The following is a 17,054-nucleotide window of genomic DNA, read 5'->3' on the forward strand; positions in this document are numbered from 1 at the left end:
ACCGGAAACAAGCATCCTGGGACCGGTTTCGGGTTCATAACCCTCATCAGCCATGTTATCTTGAATCGAGTGGCAAAGTGAGCAAGGGACTCACATCTGGGCATAGCCTGCCAACTTAGGGCGAACAAAGCGATGCCAAAGGGGATGATGGATGGAGCGTGTGAGCAAATCAATCACTCACCCCCAGTCAATTGATCTGGGTTTAATCCATTCCACTGGAATCAAGCAATCCTGGCTGAAGAGGGGTGAAACCCGAAACCGGTCATAGGATGCTTGTTTCCTGTCCAGGGAGGACCTGGCTTGGCAGTTCGGGCTGGACTCTTCTCATGAGGCACAGGGTCAAGACTGATTTGCATATGGCTGGGTTCAAACTGGAACGGCATGGTGAGCAAAAAAACGATGGATTTATGCCCAGATCTCTGTACTGGGGTGAATGTATGACATTGTTCTGCATTCTGTCCATCAACTGTTGTTTTTGTATCCATCTCATGAGTTCCCATTCCTCCTCCTTAGAGCCCTCCTTCACCAGTATTTCTCTGTACAATAGCTTAAACACGTCCACATATTCGTGTTTCTGTAGTCTATTCCTAGTCTTATCCGACAAATGCAACCCAAGTGGCATCGCCAGTCCCTATATTTGGCAGTTTTTTGGGATGTTTGTCTACGCCTTTACCCCCTTTGTCATCTGACCTGTCCGTCTTGTCCATCTGTACTCCCGCCACTGCCACCTTCTTGCCCTCCACGTTCTCCTTGGCCCCCCCAACTGCACCTCCCTGCGGTGACAATATGGCATCCCTCACAGACCCGTCTCCCACACCAACCGACTGGCAGGCTTTCTTCTGCCCCCCTTTTGGTCCCCCGTCCCAAGACACCCACCATTCCCCCTCACCTGTCAAAGCCGTCTGTGTCAGTCCAGCCTTTCCTCTGGCACTGCCCACCTTGGTGGTCGCCGTTTTTGCCTTGGCCTTCGTTGGTTTCGCTACCTGCAAAACACCAATCTTGCTGTTGCTCTTCGCCCCTACCGTCCTGTCTTCGTCATCCCTCACCTCCCTATCTTCCAGCTCATCACTCTCAGCATCATAATCAAGTTCCACTTCAGGCTCCACTTCAACAGGCATCCAAAACACCTCTCTCACTGCCCTCTTCACACCTTTACTCTTTTCCGCACTCATACCACTGCCCCCTGCCACACACAACGCCGTTGCCCGCTTCCGTGCTGGAGGGAAGTCCGCCGTGGACCCACGTGCTGCTTCAAGCCAGCATCCAGGGGCCGTCTTGCGCCCCGCTGTGCAACCCCACACTCTGCTGACCTCCGCTGGCTTGGATCCCCACCTGCCTCCAGGTCGCTCCAACCTGGGCGGGCCCCAGCACCATCGGGCCTCAGAGTCACCCTGGCTGTCCCTAGACTGTGGCCCCCCAACCTCCCCTACCCAGTCCCACTTCCCCTGTCTTCCCTGTCCCTGTCCCTCTCCTCCTGCTCCACCCACCTCTCCTCTTCAGACGTTGGTGTGGGGGTCCCCACTGCCACCTCGTCCCAGACCGCCCCACCCCTGGCAGCATTCATCTCTGCCCAACGCGCCTCCGTGTCCTGGACAAGGAGGCACTGCTCCCTGATCTTTTCTTCCACTGGCATGGCCTCCCACCGTGGGAGGAGGGGTGGGCAATACGCCCGAGTCCCCACACCCTGCACCTGTCCCCAGGGCCTCAACCCACTGACCTGCTGCCAGGAAGCCCCCTGGCCCCCACCCTGGAAGGCTCCCCAAGACCTTTAACAGCACACCCCCTGCGCAGGGGTGCTCACACGAGACCTATGGGAGAGGTCAATGGGAGCGTCCTCCCAATGCCCCTCTTCTCCCGGAAGCTCAACTGTGCCCAATGCCAGCACCTGTTGCAGCGCCTCCCCCCTGTGGGCCCTGCCCCCACCCCCAGACCTCCTGCCTACCTCCCTGTGTCTCCTGCATCAACCGTCGCTGGTAGGGGACCACCCCCCACCCCTCCTCCCAGCAGTATCAGGCCTGCCTCGCGGCCCCAGCAGTCCTCCCAGTGTCTCAACAGCCCCCAAAGGCCCTCCCACCTCCTCCCCACTGGATCCCAAACGCAGAGGCAGGCTCTTACGCCGGCCCCCGCATGCCGCAAACTCCTTTTTTATCCCACCCTGCCCCCTCCCAGGCATACCCTTCACGGACGGTGGTGGCTCTTCCATACAAGCCACCTCCGCCGCAGCCACCCTAGCAGAGGCCATGCGCGGGGCCCGAGACAGCCCCACCCATGCTTCCTCCAATACACCGGGCAGGAGGAGATCCTCATGGCCGTCGCGGCCCAGTAACCGCAGGGCCTCTCTCACCTGCTCAGCCGACACGGCCGCCATCGTGCGATGCACAGCTCGTCCACGTCTGCTCGCGCGCCGACACCAGACACCACCGACCAGTGGCTCCGCCTAAACCGCTGCCTACCTACACCCTGGACACTACACACTAGGCCCAAACCTATCCTAACCTTTCTAAACCTAACCCTCCCGATGGTGCCAGAATGCAGGAAGAAGAGGTCATCTTCCTCCCCTGCATTCTTATACCCACCCTCCAAACCCCACCCCCTGACCCCATACTGGCCCTCCTGCGTGAAAGACCTTGGGGGAAGACTAGTCTGCAACTCTGCTTCCCCCGGGGCCCACCATTTTCTGTGTAGGAATAAATTTACTGTCAAATTGAAGCATCGTTCACCGTTACCCAGCTATATCCTATAGCATGTTCAGATGGTGCCCCTGCTTAGTTACTCCGCCATCGTCCTTTACATATTTTTGGACACCTGGGCTGGCCTAATTACACAATGGATAAAATAAAAATATGTGGTTTTCCATGTGCATTTTTAGGTGCGGAGATCAGAGAAGTTTCTGGTCATCCTGGAAGCCTAAAGCCAGCTTCAAAGTGAAGCGTTGTAATGCTTTCAAGTCACCCTGCTGCAGAGAAGCTTGGAAACTGCTTCCAGGCCTATGGGATTCTAAAGAGCTGGCTTGTTTCGTTTTATTTTATGACACTTTCGGAAATGGCAGTTCTGTAGCTCAGGGGGTTGCGAGCTCGCTGCCGCTTAACGTCCTGGTCACAGCCAGATAATTGTTGCAAGGCAGACTTTCATGCATCAAAGTTGATTTAATTAAGATAACTTTGCTTAGTGATAAAACCATATATTTCTATACCAAGATACAATTTAGAAAGTGACGTATTCTAAATATGCAGCTATGGGGTGGGTTATCTGCAATGTATGCTACTGGTTGAAAGTAAAAGGTTCTATTTTAGAGCTTAAAATGTACAGTCAATACTCGCTCCTTGTGTGCTGGTTTCGCCTCTTCAAAACTGGTAGCTAATGACAGAAGGGCACGCAACCCTGCCGGGGTGAGATGAGCTCCATGCAGCCCTCTTTTGGTCACGTGAGTTGTGAAGCAGCTCTGCTCCCTTACTGACACACCAGCTCTTGTGCAGTCCTGTCCCTGTCACATGCTGCAGCCGTACTCAGTCACATGATCTCTGGTGCCGCCATGCTTCCGCCACTCGAGCTCTGGTGCAGCTCTGGTCCAGTCTTGTCAAACCAGCTCTGGTGCATCCCTGCTTCTGAAACGCGAGCTCTGGTGCAGCATACCTTCTGTTACACAAGCTACACTGATCCAGTCCTCAACACGAACTCTGGCGCCACCCAACTGACTTTGTAGCCACAATACAATCCTGCCATAGCAGCAGTATTGCAGCCCTGCCTTTGCTTCACGTGCTCTGGTGCAGTGCTGTTCCTGACTCACAAGCAGTGGAGCTGCCATGCTTTTGTGGTAAGGGCTATGGTGCAGCCCTGCTCCAACCACACAAGCTCTAGCACAGCCCTGTATCTACCACACTAGTTGCAGAGTGCGGAGCAGCAGTGCGTTTCTCCTGTCCTGTCATGCTCTCTGGTGTAGCCTGGCTCCGGTAACATGAGCTCTAGTGCTGCCCTACCCTAGTCATATGAACTTTTGAGGTGCAGTCCTGCCCCTGTCACAGCAGATCTACGGGACCGGCTTGGTGTATCACGCAAGGGGTCACCGTGCACTCGGATCGTCTGTGACAGTAGGTCTGGTGAACCGTGAAGTCCCCTTCTGCTCTGACTGAGTGACACCTGCACTCCCTGCGCAGCAAAAATATCCTGCAGCTCGGGCTGCAAAGACTTTGCAGTGTCCTCGAAAGGGTGAATATGTATTAAATTCAGAGAGAACACATAAAAAAACACCTATGGCAGCAAGGGTACCAAGATTCCAAATGAAATAGCTATGATTAGTAGGAGTGGGCGGCACTCCACGAGTTCAGCCCACTCCTACATGTAAGTCCGTAGTAAAGTGGTAGTACATGTACCCAGGGCCTGTAAATTAAAGGCTACTTGTGGGCCTGCTGCACTGATTGTGCCATCCACTTAAGTTGCCTTAAGTAGCCTTAAATAAATCCTGAGCTGTGTGATTGTTTTTTTTGCTTCTTTTAGGTTTAGATTTCAGGGGTAAAAGAAACTCCAAGTTCAATTCTAGACGTAATAAACACTGAGAAATTGAGTCCTCGTTTATGGTATTCTTGTCTCGGACTGCAGTAATTTATTACAGAAGACGCTCACATCGTGCCTTTGAATATTTCAGGATCAATATTTAACACCTACCGCAAAAGATTCACCTGCCTTGAGAAATCCCTGGCCCGCTGGCCTCTGGGCGAAACACGTGTCGGCTGTTTCTCTGTCTCTGCATGTCTTTAAATAAAGAAGACAAGAATACCATAAACGAGGACTCAATTTCTTAGTGTTCATTACGTCTAGAATTGAACTTGGGGTTTCTTTTACCCCTGAAATCTAAACCTAAAAGAAGCACAAAAACCAATCACACAGCTCATTACTTTTACTCAGGTGGTATCTGGGAAAAAACACTGCTTTGATTTGTGCCACTACCCCTATTGGGTCATGACCTATTGTGTGTGAACCCTGGTTACACCCACCAATCTAACAATTAACTTAAATAAATCCTATTCCGTCGTCTGTCGACATCCATCTCCGGCCCCACTGTGCTTAATTGCACCAGCCACTGCTGCCTATGGTAGGCCCTAGACAGCCCACAGGGAGAGAGTGCATTGTATTTAAAAAGTTGGACATGTACTTTTAAGTTGCACCTTGTCCTGGCAGTGAAAAACTCCAAGATTCGTTTTTCATTACTGCAAGGCCTACCTCTCTTGTAAGATAACCTTGTGTTGCCTTATTGCATTTAATAGGTGATTCATTTTGTGTGGGAGCAAGTTGAAACATCATGTCTGGTGTCTGAGGAATTGTAATTTAAAACCCTTTTTAATGGTAAAGTCAGATTTTAAGTCACAATTCTGAACATGCCACTTTTAGTACATTGGATTTATTGCCCTAAATATCTGATGCCTGCAGACTGTCGTTGGGTCACATGACTAGGTGTAGTTGGCAGTTGGGCTTTGTGTATTCCTCCCAGACAGGCACACAATAGAGGGTCTGGGTCTTGGCAAGAAGGACTACCCTGAATTGATGATGGAGGATGGAGCTGTCACTAACCACTCTTGTACTTCAAAGGAACTAGCCCAACTCACACACAAAGAACGTCACACTAGGCTATTCTGCCCCCAGACAGACTGGGACCAGGGTAGGGAGGCAGGGCATTCCAGACACTTCTATGGGGGGGAACTCCAGAAGTTTCTTCCACTTCAACGTGAACACCAGGGACAAAAAGTAGGAACCTCAGACCCACTCTTCAGTACACTCCTGGAACTGTGGATGCTATCATAGAAGGACACCCTGCTGCTCTGCTGCTTAAGGCTTGCCCTTCTTGCTGAGAAGGAAGACTGGACCTGCCCCCTTCATCCTAGGCTGAGTGACACCAAGGATCATCTGACTGATCCCCTGTTCTGAGATACAAGGACATCACAGGCTCCAGAAGCCCCCAGTATCTGCCCAGCTGACCTGCTGCCTGGACCTGCAACTAGCCATGCAAATGAAACTGCCTGAGCGCTACTGGCATCTACAAGAGTGAGTCCCTGATCCCCAAGAAGTGCCTCCCCAGTTCCTGAACCCATGGCAGGCATCAGAGTACCTCTGACTCAAAAACGAGTAATCCAGGTGTCTGCTCTGCGCAATCACAAAAGATCCCGTTCACGCCAGCATCTTGCCAACCGCCCAAAAATAAATTCATGTGAACCCGATTCTTTGCACTACAGTGACCGATAGCGATGACTAGCAATTCAAGATTTGCACTTTCAGTGACAGCATCAACAGCCTGCAGTGATTGCCAACACGTATCTCCAGCAATGACCGTCTGCGACAGGATCTTCGCGCTACAGCGACAACCATCCACAACGCTCTCCCTGCTCCTCTCGGCCTCCTCCACCTCAGACAGAACTCTTTGCACTGGACTTTAGAGGGTAACTTTTTCAGCGGGATTAACCTTGTTCCTGTAACCGGCCCACACTCCATCAGGATCAGCCTGAACTTGTTTTTTTCACCCGGTATCACACAACCAGCTAACCGTGAGTGGCACTTTGTGCTTTTATGCACTATACTTATCTCACATCTTTGAAACTGCATATCTCCGGTTCTACTGATTGGATTTTTGTCACTTTGGTGTCAAAAAATGTATTAAATGTTACTCGATTTTTGTAAATTGGTGTGGGATTTTTTCTTGTGTTGTGTTCTTCATTACTGCTTGAGTGCTGCCTAAATAATTTACACATTCCTCTAAGTTAATCACAGGTTAATTTAGTGACTTCTTGTGGTTTACCCTGACACGGATTTAGGCTGTTGCTTGAGTAGGGTTTCACACTCCCTCAACCAACAACCCAATTTCTCACTATTATTCTATCCCGTTATTTCATCAGAGCAGGTGAGAGCCCTGGGCAATTGCCACTTTGCCCATGCCTTAAAACATCTCTGGTTCCCAATCACACTTAGGGGCGTTAAACGGTGAGCCAATGCTTGCCATATTTACTCCTCAGTGCGTGGCACTTGAATGCCTTTTCTGCCTGCTTGATGTCCCACCCCTTAGGGTAATGAAGGTGCTGCAGTGTAGCTTTTGACAGGATATTTGACAACAGGAAAAAGGTGAAACAGCTTTTGAGTCATACTGGCACAAAGTTGGAACCTTGTGAAGGGTGAATGAAGTTTCTCGACTTCACCTGAGTTCTCAGTCACACTGTGACTAAAGATGTGCAAATGTATGTGCTAGATGAAAATACCTGTAATTACATGAAATGCAAATCTGTCATTTTGTGCTATATTTTAATACAAAATACGTCCTTTCATCATTATTCTTGTTTGAGGACCCATTTAACAAAATCACTGCAAACAAGAGGCGTGCAAATTCTGTTTTTCCCGTAAATTTAGTGTTCTGCTGCAAATTTTTACCACAAATGAAGCTTAATTACGCACACTGGGATAATGGCAGAATTTCATGAATTTCACATAACAGCCATAAAGGAAATTCCCCAAATCACAAGAATTGCGCTGGCGAAATTTTTATTTCACCATAGCCTCACTGTGACTTAGTTTCAAAGCTTGAACCCAGTGTTCACTTTTTTTTTTTTAAAGTTTTGCAAAACCTTTATTTGTGAATATAAGCAATTACAGACAACGGCATATCACCAGGAAATAGAGCAGAGACATGCGTCGAAAAAAAAATCCGGGCTTGCATAGCAACACTACAAAGCAATCAGTCCACTAGAGTATTCGGGAGTGACCGTTCAGGTTCACATTAATCCGAAGAGCACGACCGCACTCCCATTAGTTCTTAGTGCAGCTCGAGTAGAGATAGTCGCCATCTAGCAACAGGGGTGCAACCCAGCATCCAAGAAAAAAGGGGGGGATAAAGATGGGGGAAAGAGGGGAAAAAAATGGGGAGGACCTCTCTGGCAGTGCCGAAAAAACAGTTGGAGTGCAGAGATACAGGAGGGGGAGCCCCCCCACCAATCGCACCTCATTCTCACCTACCCATCCACAGCTGGGGCCTGAATCCCATCATCTCGCTGCGCCTGCAAAAAACTTTGCGATGGTTCCCATATATTATGGGGTTGCGCTTGCATGGGCATCAGATCCCAGATCTTGGACAGTTGTGTGTGGCAGAAGGTTGCGTCTTTCAACCAGTCATCCCTATGCGGTGTGCGCCTGCGGCTCCCGCATATCGCCACACATCTCTTCGCTAGCAGTAACATTATAGCAGCAAGTCTTCTAATGCCTTTAGGTACGTTTTTTACATATCCTAGCAGGGCAGTCAGCGGAGTCCGCTCTATCTTATAGTCCAGCATTTCATCCAGCACATCAAACACACAACCCCAGAAGTTGGCAAACTCACAGCATTCCCATGCCAAGTGCATGAAAGAGGCCTCAAGCGCCCCACACCGCACACAGCGCGCCTCCACGATCAGCCCAGCCTTGCACAGCCACACCGGGAATCTATAAATTCTGTGGAGTAATTTAAAATGAATTAATTTAAGCCTGTAATTAGGCGACATGTCCTTGGATTGCATGCAGCAGTAGGTCCACACACCCTCCTCAAAGGGAACTCTTAGGGACTCCTCCCAAGAAGTCTGGGCGGTGGGCACACACAAAGGGTAATCCTGCTGCATGCCGGCGTACAGACGCGTTATAAGTTTACGGGGTAAGGGTTTGGAGAAAAACGCCTCCAGGTCGTGGATCGTTGGTGGCGCCACCGGTAAGGAAGCAAATCTCGCCCACATGGCCGCCCGCAGCTGAAAAAAAGGAAGACCTGGGTGTCTTTCTGCCAGTGCACACCCTCTTCATTTGATAGTCAGGGTCTAGCGCCCAGTCACTCAGCAGGAGGTGGAGCCATCCTTGGATGGCAGCAACACAGCCCTATTCACATCCAGGGGGCTACTCCTCCCCCCCACATCAAATGCAGGCCAGCCTGTTGCTGTCTCACCTTCTCCTTCCTGGGGTCAGGGCACATCCCAGACCCTGTCACATCCAAACCCAGATGGTCAATACACAAACAGGCAGAGGCACACAGGATGGCTTAAGACAATAAACCAGCCACTTTTAAAAATGTGGTTTCTAAGCACACAATTTAAAAACCATCTCACAAAAAAATGTGTTAAAAATTCTGAGTTCAGGAACACTAAACTCCATCTCTCCATCTTATGCCTATGGGAAGATATGCTGGAAACATGAGACACAGCATTCCCCATTCTGTCCTAAGGGCAAGATGGCCTTGCAACAGTAAAAAACGAATTTGGCAATATTTCACTGTCAGGACATGGTACACTCCTCAGGACATGGCCTACCTTTCACATACACTGCACCCTGCCCAGGGGGGTACCTTGGGCCTACTATAGCGGTGTCTGACAACAAGGCAGTTAACAAACTGTGCACATTCACTGCCGTGGCAGGCCTGAGATCTCTTTTTAGGGCTACTTGTGTGGGTGGCACAATTAGTGCTGCAGGCCCACTAGTAGCATTTGCATTACCAGCCCTGGCACGCATAATGCACTTCACTAGGGACTTTACTAGTAAGACAAACATACCAATTATGGACAACCAATTACCATAACACTTTATACAGGGAGCACTTGCACTTTGACACTGATCATCAGTGGCAAAGTGCCCAAAGTATCTAAGTCGGCAACATAATGTCAGAAAAAGGTCTAGGAGGAAGGCAAAAAGTTTAAGGAACTTTATCCAAAAAGGGCCAAGTCCAACAATAAGTCATCCTTTCTAGGAGTCCTCTGTGCTCATCTCCCAGGGCAGTGTCCAGGCTCACAAATACCCCATCTGGGAATGCCCAGTCCATCGTGTGCACCTGAAGCTGGCGCAACCGCTGACAGACTCCCACCTCTGCCACGAAGGGCAGCCCCAAGTGGCCAGTCACCAGCACCAAGAGTGCAAACAAGGTGTATAATTCCGCCCGCCGGCGGAGCATCTGCCACGCCCATACCGTACTGCCAATCCTGTCTATCCGAGCCCGCGGGCGGCTCTGCGCTCGAAACATCACCATATGCAGAATAGGCGGGCCCGCTAAGTCGCTCTCAGGGGACGCATGCACCATGAACGGTGTCTGGAAAATCCAATTGTGCCTGAGCGCAGAAGTGGTATAGTTCCATATCAGGTGCTCCCAGGCCACCCTGCTCGAACAGAAGCGTGAGAGTTTCCCAGGCGGCCCGTGACTGTTCGCCCACCCAAGCCAGGGAAATCAGATTGGAGCGGAGCCGTTTTTTAAATTCAAACATGAGCAGAAGTGGGAAATTAACAAAGGTGTAAAGGAATTTAGACAGTATCACCATCTTCGCAATGCCAAGCCGCCCCGTAAGTGAAAGAGAGAGCGTCCTCCTGCAGGGTAGTCAGCTTTCAACCCAGTCCATAAGCCTGCCGTAATTCTATTGCCACAGGTCCTCCAGATCCCTGCTAATCCATATTCCTAGATATTTCACTGGGGAATCAGCCCATTTTAATGGGAACTCTGATTGAAACGCAACAGCTGTGGCTGTGACTGGGAAAATCACAGATTTCCCTCAATTTATGGTGATGCTCGAGAGGCCGCTAAACCGAATGACCTCCCGCATGAGAGGATCGAGATTGCCCGCGGGATGCTGGACGTACAGAGTCACATTGTCTGCATACATTGACTCAAGACCCCCTGAGGAGTGAAATCGAGGCCCCGGTTCCATCGCGACAGCAAAGAGGAGGGGTGAAAGCGGGCACCCCTGTCTGGTGCCCTGGGAAACGCTGACCGGGGGGGAAACAACTCCATTTATACGCAGCCTGGCCGATGGAGAGGTGTGGAGCAGCGCTATCTTGTTAAAGGAACGGCAGGCTAATGCCAATACCGGCGAGCAGCGAGAATAGATAAAGCCACTCCAGTGTATCAAACGCTTTGGTTGCGTCGAGGAATACCACAGCTGCAGGAAGGTCAGGATCAAACCCTTGCATCACAGTGAAGAGGGTGCAGGGATTATGGCCAGTACTTCTACCTGGGACAAAACCGCATTGGTCCGGTCTAAGAATCGTGGGGAGAAGTGGGAGCAGACACGAGGCGAGAAGTTTCGCGAGGATTTTATTATCAATGTTGATCACTGATAACTGTCTGTAGGAGTCGCACAATAATGGATCCTTGTCCAGCTTGAGTATGGTCACAATGAGCGCCTCGCGGAGGGAGGGGGGAAGGAAGTCCTGTTCAAGTGAGTCCTCATACATGTTGAGGAGATGGGGTGCAAGCAGCGGCGCAAACTCCTAATAAAAGACAGAGGTGACCCCGGATCTTTGTTTCCGGGCATAGCCCGAATGACCCAGATGGCTTCCTCTACAGAGAATGGTTCATCTAAGTACCTGCGATGGGCATCACTGAGCCAGACCAGCTCAATCGAATTAAAGAAGGGGAGTAGATCCGGAGGTACCTCCGGCTGGCGGACAGCATATAACGAGGTATAAAACGCCATAATTTCGGCGTGTACCACTTTCTGCCCAACCACTGGCTCGTCCTCACCTGTACGCAGCTCGCTGGCCCACGGCTCCCTGCAAGGGTCCTACCAGCTCTGTCACCCTCACCATATTGACGACCCACACCTCCTTCCCCAAATAATGCTTCTCCCTTAAGGCAGCCTCCTCAAAATCTGCCATCTTGGACTTGAGCTGCGCAAGGATCAGGAGTCAATTAGTTTCAAAGTATTCATGCTCAAGCAATCGTATCTCTCTCTCAAGTCGCTTCAAGTCCCCTCGAAGGGTGCAAAGCACACTCTTAAACGCCTCCCATTATGTGGATGGGGAGTCTACTGATCCAACATTTAGCTATAAAAATTCAGTTATTGCAGCCTCAATGTCCTCCAGGAAGACCTGATCATGGATGGCTCCAGGAGGGAGTTTCCAGCTAAAAGACCTGCTTGGCGCATCTGGCAACGCAAATTCCAGTAGCACCGGGGCGTTGTCTGAAAGGATGCGGGTGAGATGAGCACAATGACAAACCCAGGTGTCCATATCATGGGAGATGAGCCACTAATCTATTCTGGACCACGTAGGGCCCTCAGTAGAGACACCGGACCCCTCGCGGCTATGCGGATGATGCAGACGCCAGACATCTATCACGCCATGATCCTCCATCAGCACTTGTTGTTGCGCCGCTGCCCGAGGGTAGGGCCGGCATGACCCTCTCAATCTGTCCCATTTGGGATTAAGCACCACATTGAAATCGCCAACCCACTGCACTGCACCCGGGCCCAGAGATTTTACTAGCCTCCGCACTTCACTGAAAAATAGGGGGTCATCATCATAGGGCCCATATTTTGAGACCAGTCTGATGGGGCGTCCACCAAGAACGCCAGAGACCATTACATTGCGACCCACAGGGTCCTGGATAACCGTATGCGTACGCCATGGTAGCCCCTTTCTCAGAATGATGGCAGTGCCTCTTGTATAGCTAGAGTACCCAGCAATACATTTTTCGCGCCTCCATCCTGCTCGCAAGCGAGGATACGTGTCCCACGTCAGGTGTACCTCCTGTAGAAAGCATATATCCGCCCCATAGCGATTTAGCAGCGCTGCTACAAGAGGAACCTTTCTGCAGTCATTCAAATCCCGCACATTCCATGTGATTGCTTTAAGGGTGCATTTGGTAGTTGAAATGTCAGCGATAAACGTAGCACCACATCTTGTAAGCGATGGAGGGGGAGAGATAAACCCACAGCCGTGATGACGAGACCACAGAGGGAGGAAAAGAGGGGGAGGGAAGGGGACAAGGGGGAAAAAAGCAAAGAACATCGCAATCAGCACAACCACCACCCGCCCAGCCCACCCCCTCCCACAACAGCCACCCAACCAGGCTGATAGCATTGCCCCATACCCAACTAGGCCACCAGGAGCCAACAGCATAGTGCAACATAAGACTCATCCCAGGGGGACAGCACCAGGAAGCACGGCGTATCCCAGCCCAAAGAGCCAGGTGGCCGGGCAAGAGCCCAAGGAAGGCTCGCAATTTCATACAGGCAGACACCCAATGCAGCACCCACTAGCTTAAATAACAGTGAAGGCAAGTGCCCAGAGGGCCCAGATCAAAAAGTCAAACCAAGTGAACTCTAATGTCCACCTGGACTAATCCAATAAAGTAGGTCCTTCACACAGCAATCAGTCATTCTCGTTAAGCGTGTCTGCTGCCAAATGTTCTTTGTCCATGGTGGCAGCCGGTTTCGGATGCTTGAGACTACGGGCAAACTTGGTAGCCAACTTGGGGTCCGTAAAATAGGATGTCTTTCCGGAGTGGAACACCCACAATTTCGCCGGGTAGAGTAGAGGATATTTCATATCCTGCTGCTGCAACATTCAATTGATGGGTACAAATTCACAACAGGCCGCTTGAACAGATAATGTGAAGTCTGGAAAGAATGAGACAACATTGCCCTGATACCGGTTGTCCTGCAAGTCACGGGCCCTGCAGAGTACCGTTTCCCAGTCCCTATAGTTCAACAGCCCCACGATGATGGGGCAGGCCGGGTGCCGGGGAGAGACCCCGGGCCCAGGGACCTGTGGGCGCGCTCCACCACACACATAGGTGACAGGGCGTCCCCGAAAAGGTAGCGAAGCATGTCCTTGACATAGTCCTCCACCTGAGTCATTGCGGTGGACTCCGGGATACCCAGAAAGAGCAGATTTTTGCGCTGGGACCTGGCCTCAAGGTCTTTGTTCTTGTTACGGATGACCTTGAGCACCTTCTCCATGCTGAACAGTTTTTCCCGTGTCGCGGTGCCTTTATCCTCCAGCGCAGAGCTCCGCTGTTCAACCTCGGTGATGCACTCATCATGGTTAGCCACTTTGTCTTTCAGCTGGTCCAGGTGGTCAGACATTGAGTCAATTTTTAAATCTATGGCTGCCAGGGATTGCTTGAGCTCTACGAACATGGCACATAGGCTAGGTTCCGTGTCCGGCGCCACCGCCATGTTCTCACCTTCAGGTTCCTCGGCCAGGGGGGCGTCCCCTTGGGTGTTTTACGGAGCTCAAATGATATTTTCGGTTGCTTGGCGTCCGTCTTGCCCATGATGCGAGGACTGCACACTTTTCCAAGGGTAGGCCCCTCCGGGCTGGTGTTGACCAGGGGCAGCTGCGTGAGGGGGCTCCCCCAGGCACACTTCAGGTCCCCGTCACCTCCCTGGCCACGCAACCCCAATATTATAGCTGCCGCGCCCCACGTGGACTGTAGGTTGTCCCCAAGGAACCAGAGACCTTTGGGCCGTCACAAGGCCTCCAGTATCAGCCAGGCCGAACAGGCAAGATGGGAGGCGGTCACCAGAGCGGGCTGCCCAGTCAGACCCACCAGGGTCAGCAGACCAGGCCAGAGCGAGGGCCCACCTGTACTCCCAATCCTGCCTCCCCAGGCTGCATGAGGATGCCCCGCAGTCAATTTAAGAAAGGCCAGGGAGCTGCTCCATGCAGGTAGCTAGGCCGAGGTCCCACTATTGTGTGTAGGCCCCACCGGGGCGTGGATCAGGTCCTCTAGTAGTCTGCCCAATATAAGCACCCAGTTAATGTTCGTTGATGGAGGTGTAGCTGTAGCGCAAAGAGCTCATCACATAGACATGCCGTGTCCTCGCATCGCGCTGTGTGTTTGAGCAGGGCCGATTCCTTTGCGTCCTGCTATCTCGCAGGAGGGTCTGCCCTGAGGCACCTGCAGTACGAGCGTTGGGGCCCTTCCCGCTCCGCCCCCGCTGTCCAGCGCAATAACCGCCGGACCAGCAGAGACCCTGCCTCACCAAGGGGCTCCACGCCTGCCCATCAGCAGTTGATGTAGGAGTGAACCCACGCCTTTGCAGGCTGCGATGGGCAGGCTACCTGCAGGATAAATGTTGGATAAGCTGCCCGACCTGCAGAGCCTCACCAAATGGCGGCAATCATGCAGCCGGTTCACTAGCGCCCTCCAGCCGAACCCAGTGTTCACTTAATAACACTTTGCAGTATCTCATGCAGCACTGCACACTAGCAGTGTTATTGAGGCTCAAAGACTACTAGTAATTAAGCGAGTCCAAATGGTAATTGGGACTGCTTTATTACACATTAAGAGAAGAGAACAAATTCATAAACGTATTTGTTTACGGAGGTACTTCCTAAAAGGTGGTAAGTGTGCCAGGATGTTTTGCACTTGCTATTTACACAATTTTAGGGCTCTGATTTACACTCTAGGGTAAAGAGTGGGCATGAAAACCTCATGTGCTGTTTGCACTCAAATGAGTGCAAATAAATGGGGAATAACATACACAAACGGGGTTTCCCCCATTCTGCTTGTGCTATTGCCTCTTGTTCACTGTTTTGAATGGGCAATTCCAACCAGATATAATCTGCTCTTCTATAATGCCTGTGGAAATACAGGAGTTACCTTCATTGCACTAATTTTCTAAAAGGTGTAAGTGTTAACACTGATGTAAATACCGGAGCAGATTTATTAAGAATTCACGCAATGTGGCAACCCACCTCACTGAGCTGTGTGAAAGGGAGAGGGCATGAATGCACCATCTTTCACATTATACGGCAAATTCCTTTTCTTTGCCTGCGCTGGTGAACAAACTGCTGCCTAGCTCCAACACAGGCACCCTTGCAGCATGGTGCAAGGGTGCATGGTGCAAGGGTAACTGTGTTGTACGAAGGCTTGCCCTTCCTGCACAAAAATAATCCTCGGAGGCAATTTTAGGAAACAACAAGGAGCAATAAACATTTCTCCTCGTTGCACCTCGCCTGTGGAGGCTTAGCATTTCGGCGCATTCTCAGGTCCACCAGTAATGGTAAATCTGGGAATGTGCCAAAATCCATGGGTGGATGTGGGGTAACACCCACGCTCTGCCCACTGTAAGGTCTCCCTGCAGGCATTAGACATGGCCTTGCGTGGCTTGATAAATCTGACTTTGTTGTTGTGTTGGTATTGCAGCCCCTTGCGCGGTGCAAGGGCAACGCAGCACCAATGATAAATATGTCCTACAGTCTGCCGCCATTTTGGATCCCAGCGAATGGGTAAGTAGGTATCTTCCAGAATGAGTTTAGGGACAGAATCTATCTTTGAATAAACAGGCATTTCCTATACCATGCTGTACTGTAGGCCTCAGAGCCTGATGACAGAAACCATCCAAAACAGCAGAACATACACATTCTCAAGTAAACAAAGCGCCAGCAATTTTCGAGAGATCAACTTTGTTTACCATCCATCTCCCCAAAGCCTCATTCACACAGTTTATCAACCTAGAGACAGATCCCAGCTCTGAACACACCTCACAATCCAATTTGTGTGTTGAAGAGTATGTGTCTTTCTTTTATATAGGAGGACTGAAAAATACAATCGAATTTGAAAACGGCCCAATTCTGGCACAAAACTTGGCAGCTAAAGTTTATATAAGCTATGCGTATCCTTCTGGCACAGACAGGCCCTGAGGCAAGAGAAAGAAAGCTGCAATCCCAGCACAGGCCGGAAGCCTTTGAAAATGTCTATGCTGAGTGCGGAAGAACTTTTAATTATAACCGTATCTCTCTCTAAGCTGCGGGCTGTTCTCTCGCAGGGTACCCCTTGGAATATGCAGACACTGTCACCAGCACCAACTGCAGCGCTTTGTGTGCCAAGCTCGAGGCCACAGTGCCCCGTGCCACACAGGAAAGACGTGGTGGGCAGGCAGACGGGGTAGGAACTGTCGGGAACAAAGTGGGGCACAGAGAAGAAGTGGAGGCAGGAAAAGAGAAACGGACGAAGGGATAGAAAGCGTGAGGGCGCCTATGTAGAGACAACAATAGAGAGAGATAAACAGATAGGGAAAGAGAGGTGAGGAGAAGAGAGGGGAGAAACAGAAAGAGGACTGGGAGTGGCAAAGAGACAGCTTAAAGGGATAGAAGAGAGGTAGAGTTTCAATGGAAAGAAAGCGCCAGTGGAAAAGGAGAGAACCATAGAGAGCTAAAGGGAGAAAGTGTATAGAAAAGAGAGAGAGGGGAAAGTTAAAAGAAAAGCAGAGAGAGCGAGGAGGGTGAGCCGAGAGAAGGACAGAAAGAGGAATTGAGAGACAGGGGAAACAGGGAGAGCTAGAGAGAGG

This window comes from Triturus cristatus, chromosome 1_2, assembly GCF_964204655.1.
Source record: "Triturus cristatus chromosome 1_2, aTriCri1.1, whole genome shotgun sequence".
NCBI classification, from domain to species: domain Eukaryota; kingdom Metazoa; phylum Chordata; class Amphibia; order Caudata; family Salamandridae; genus Triturus; species Triturus cristatus.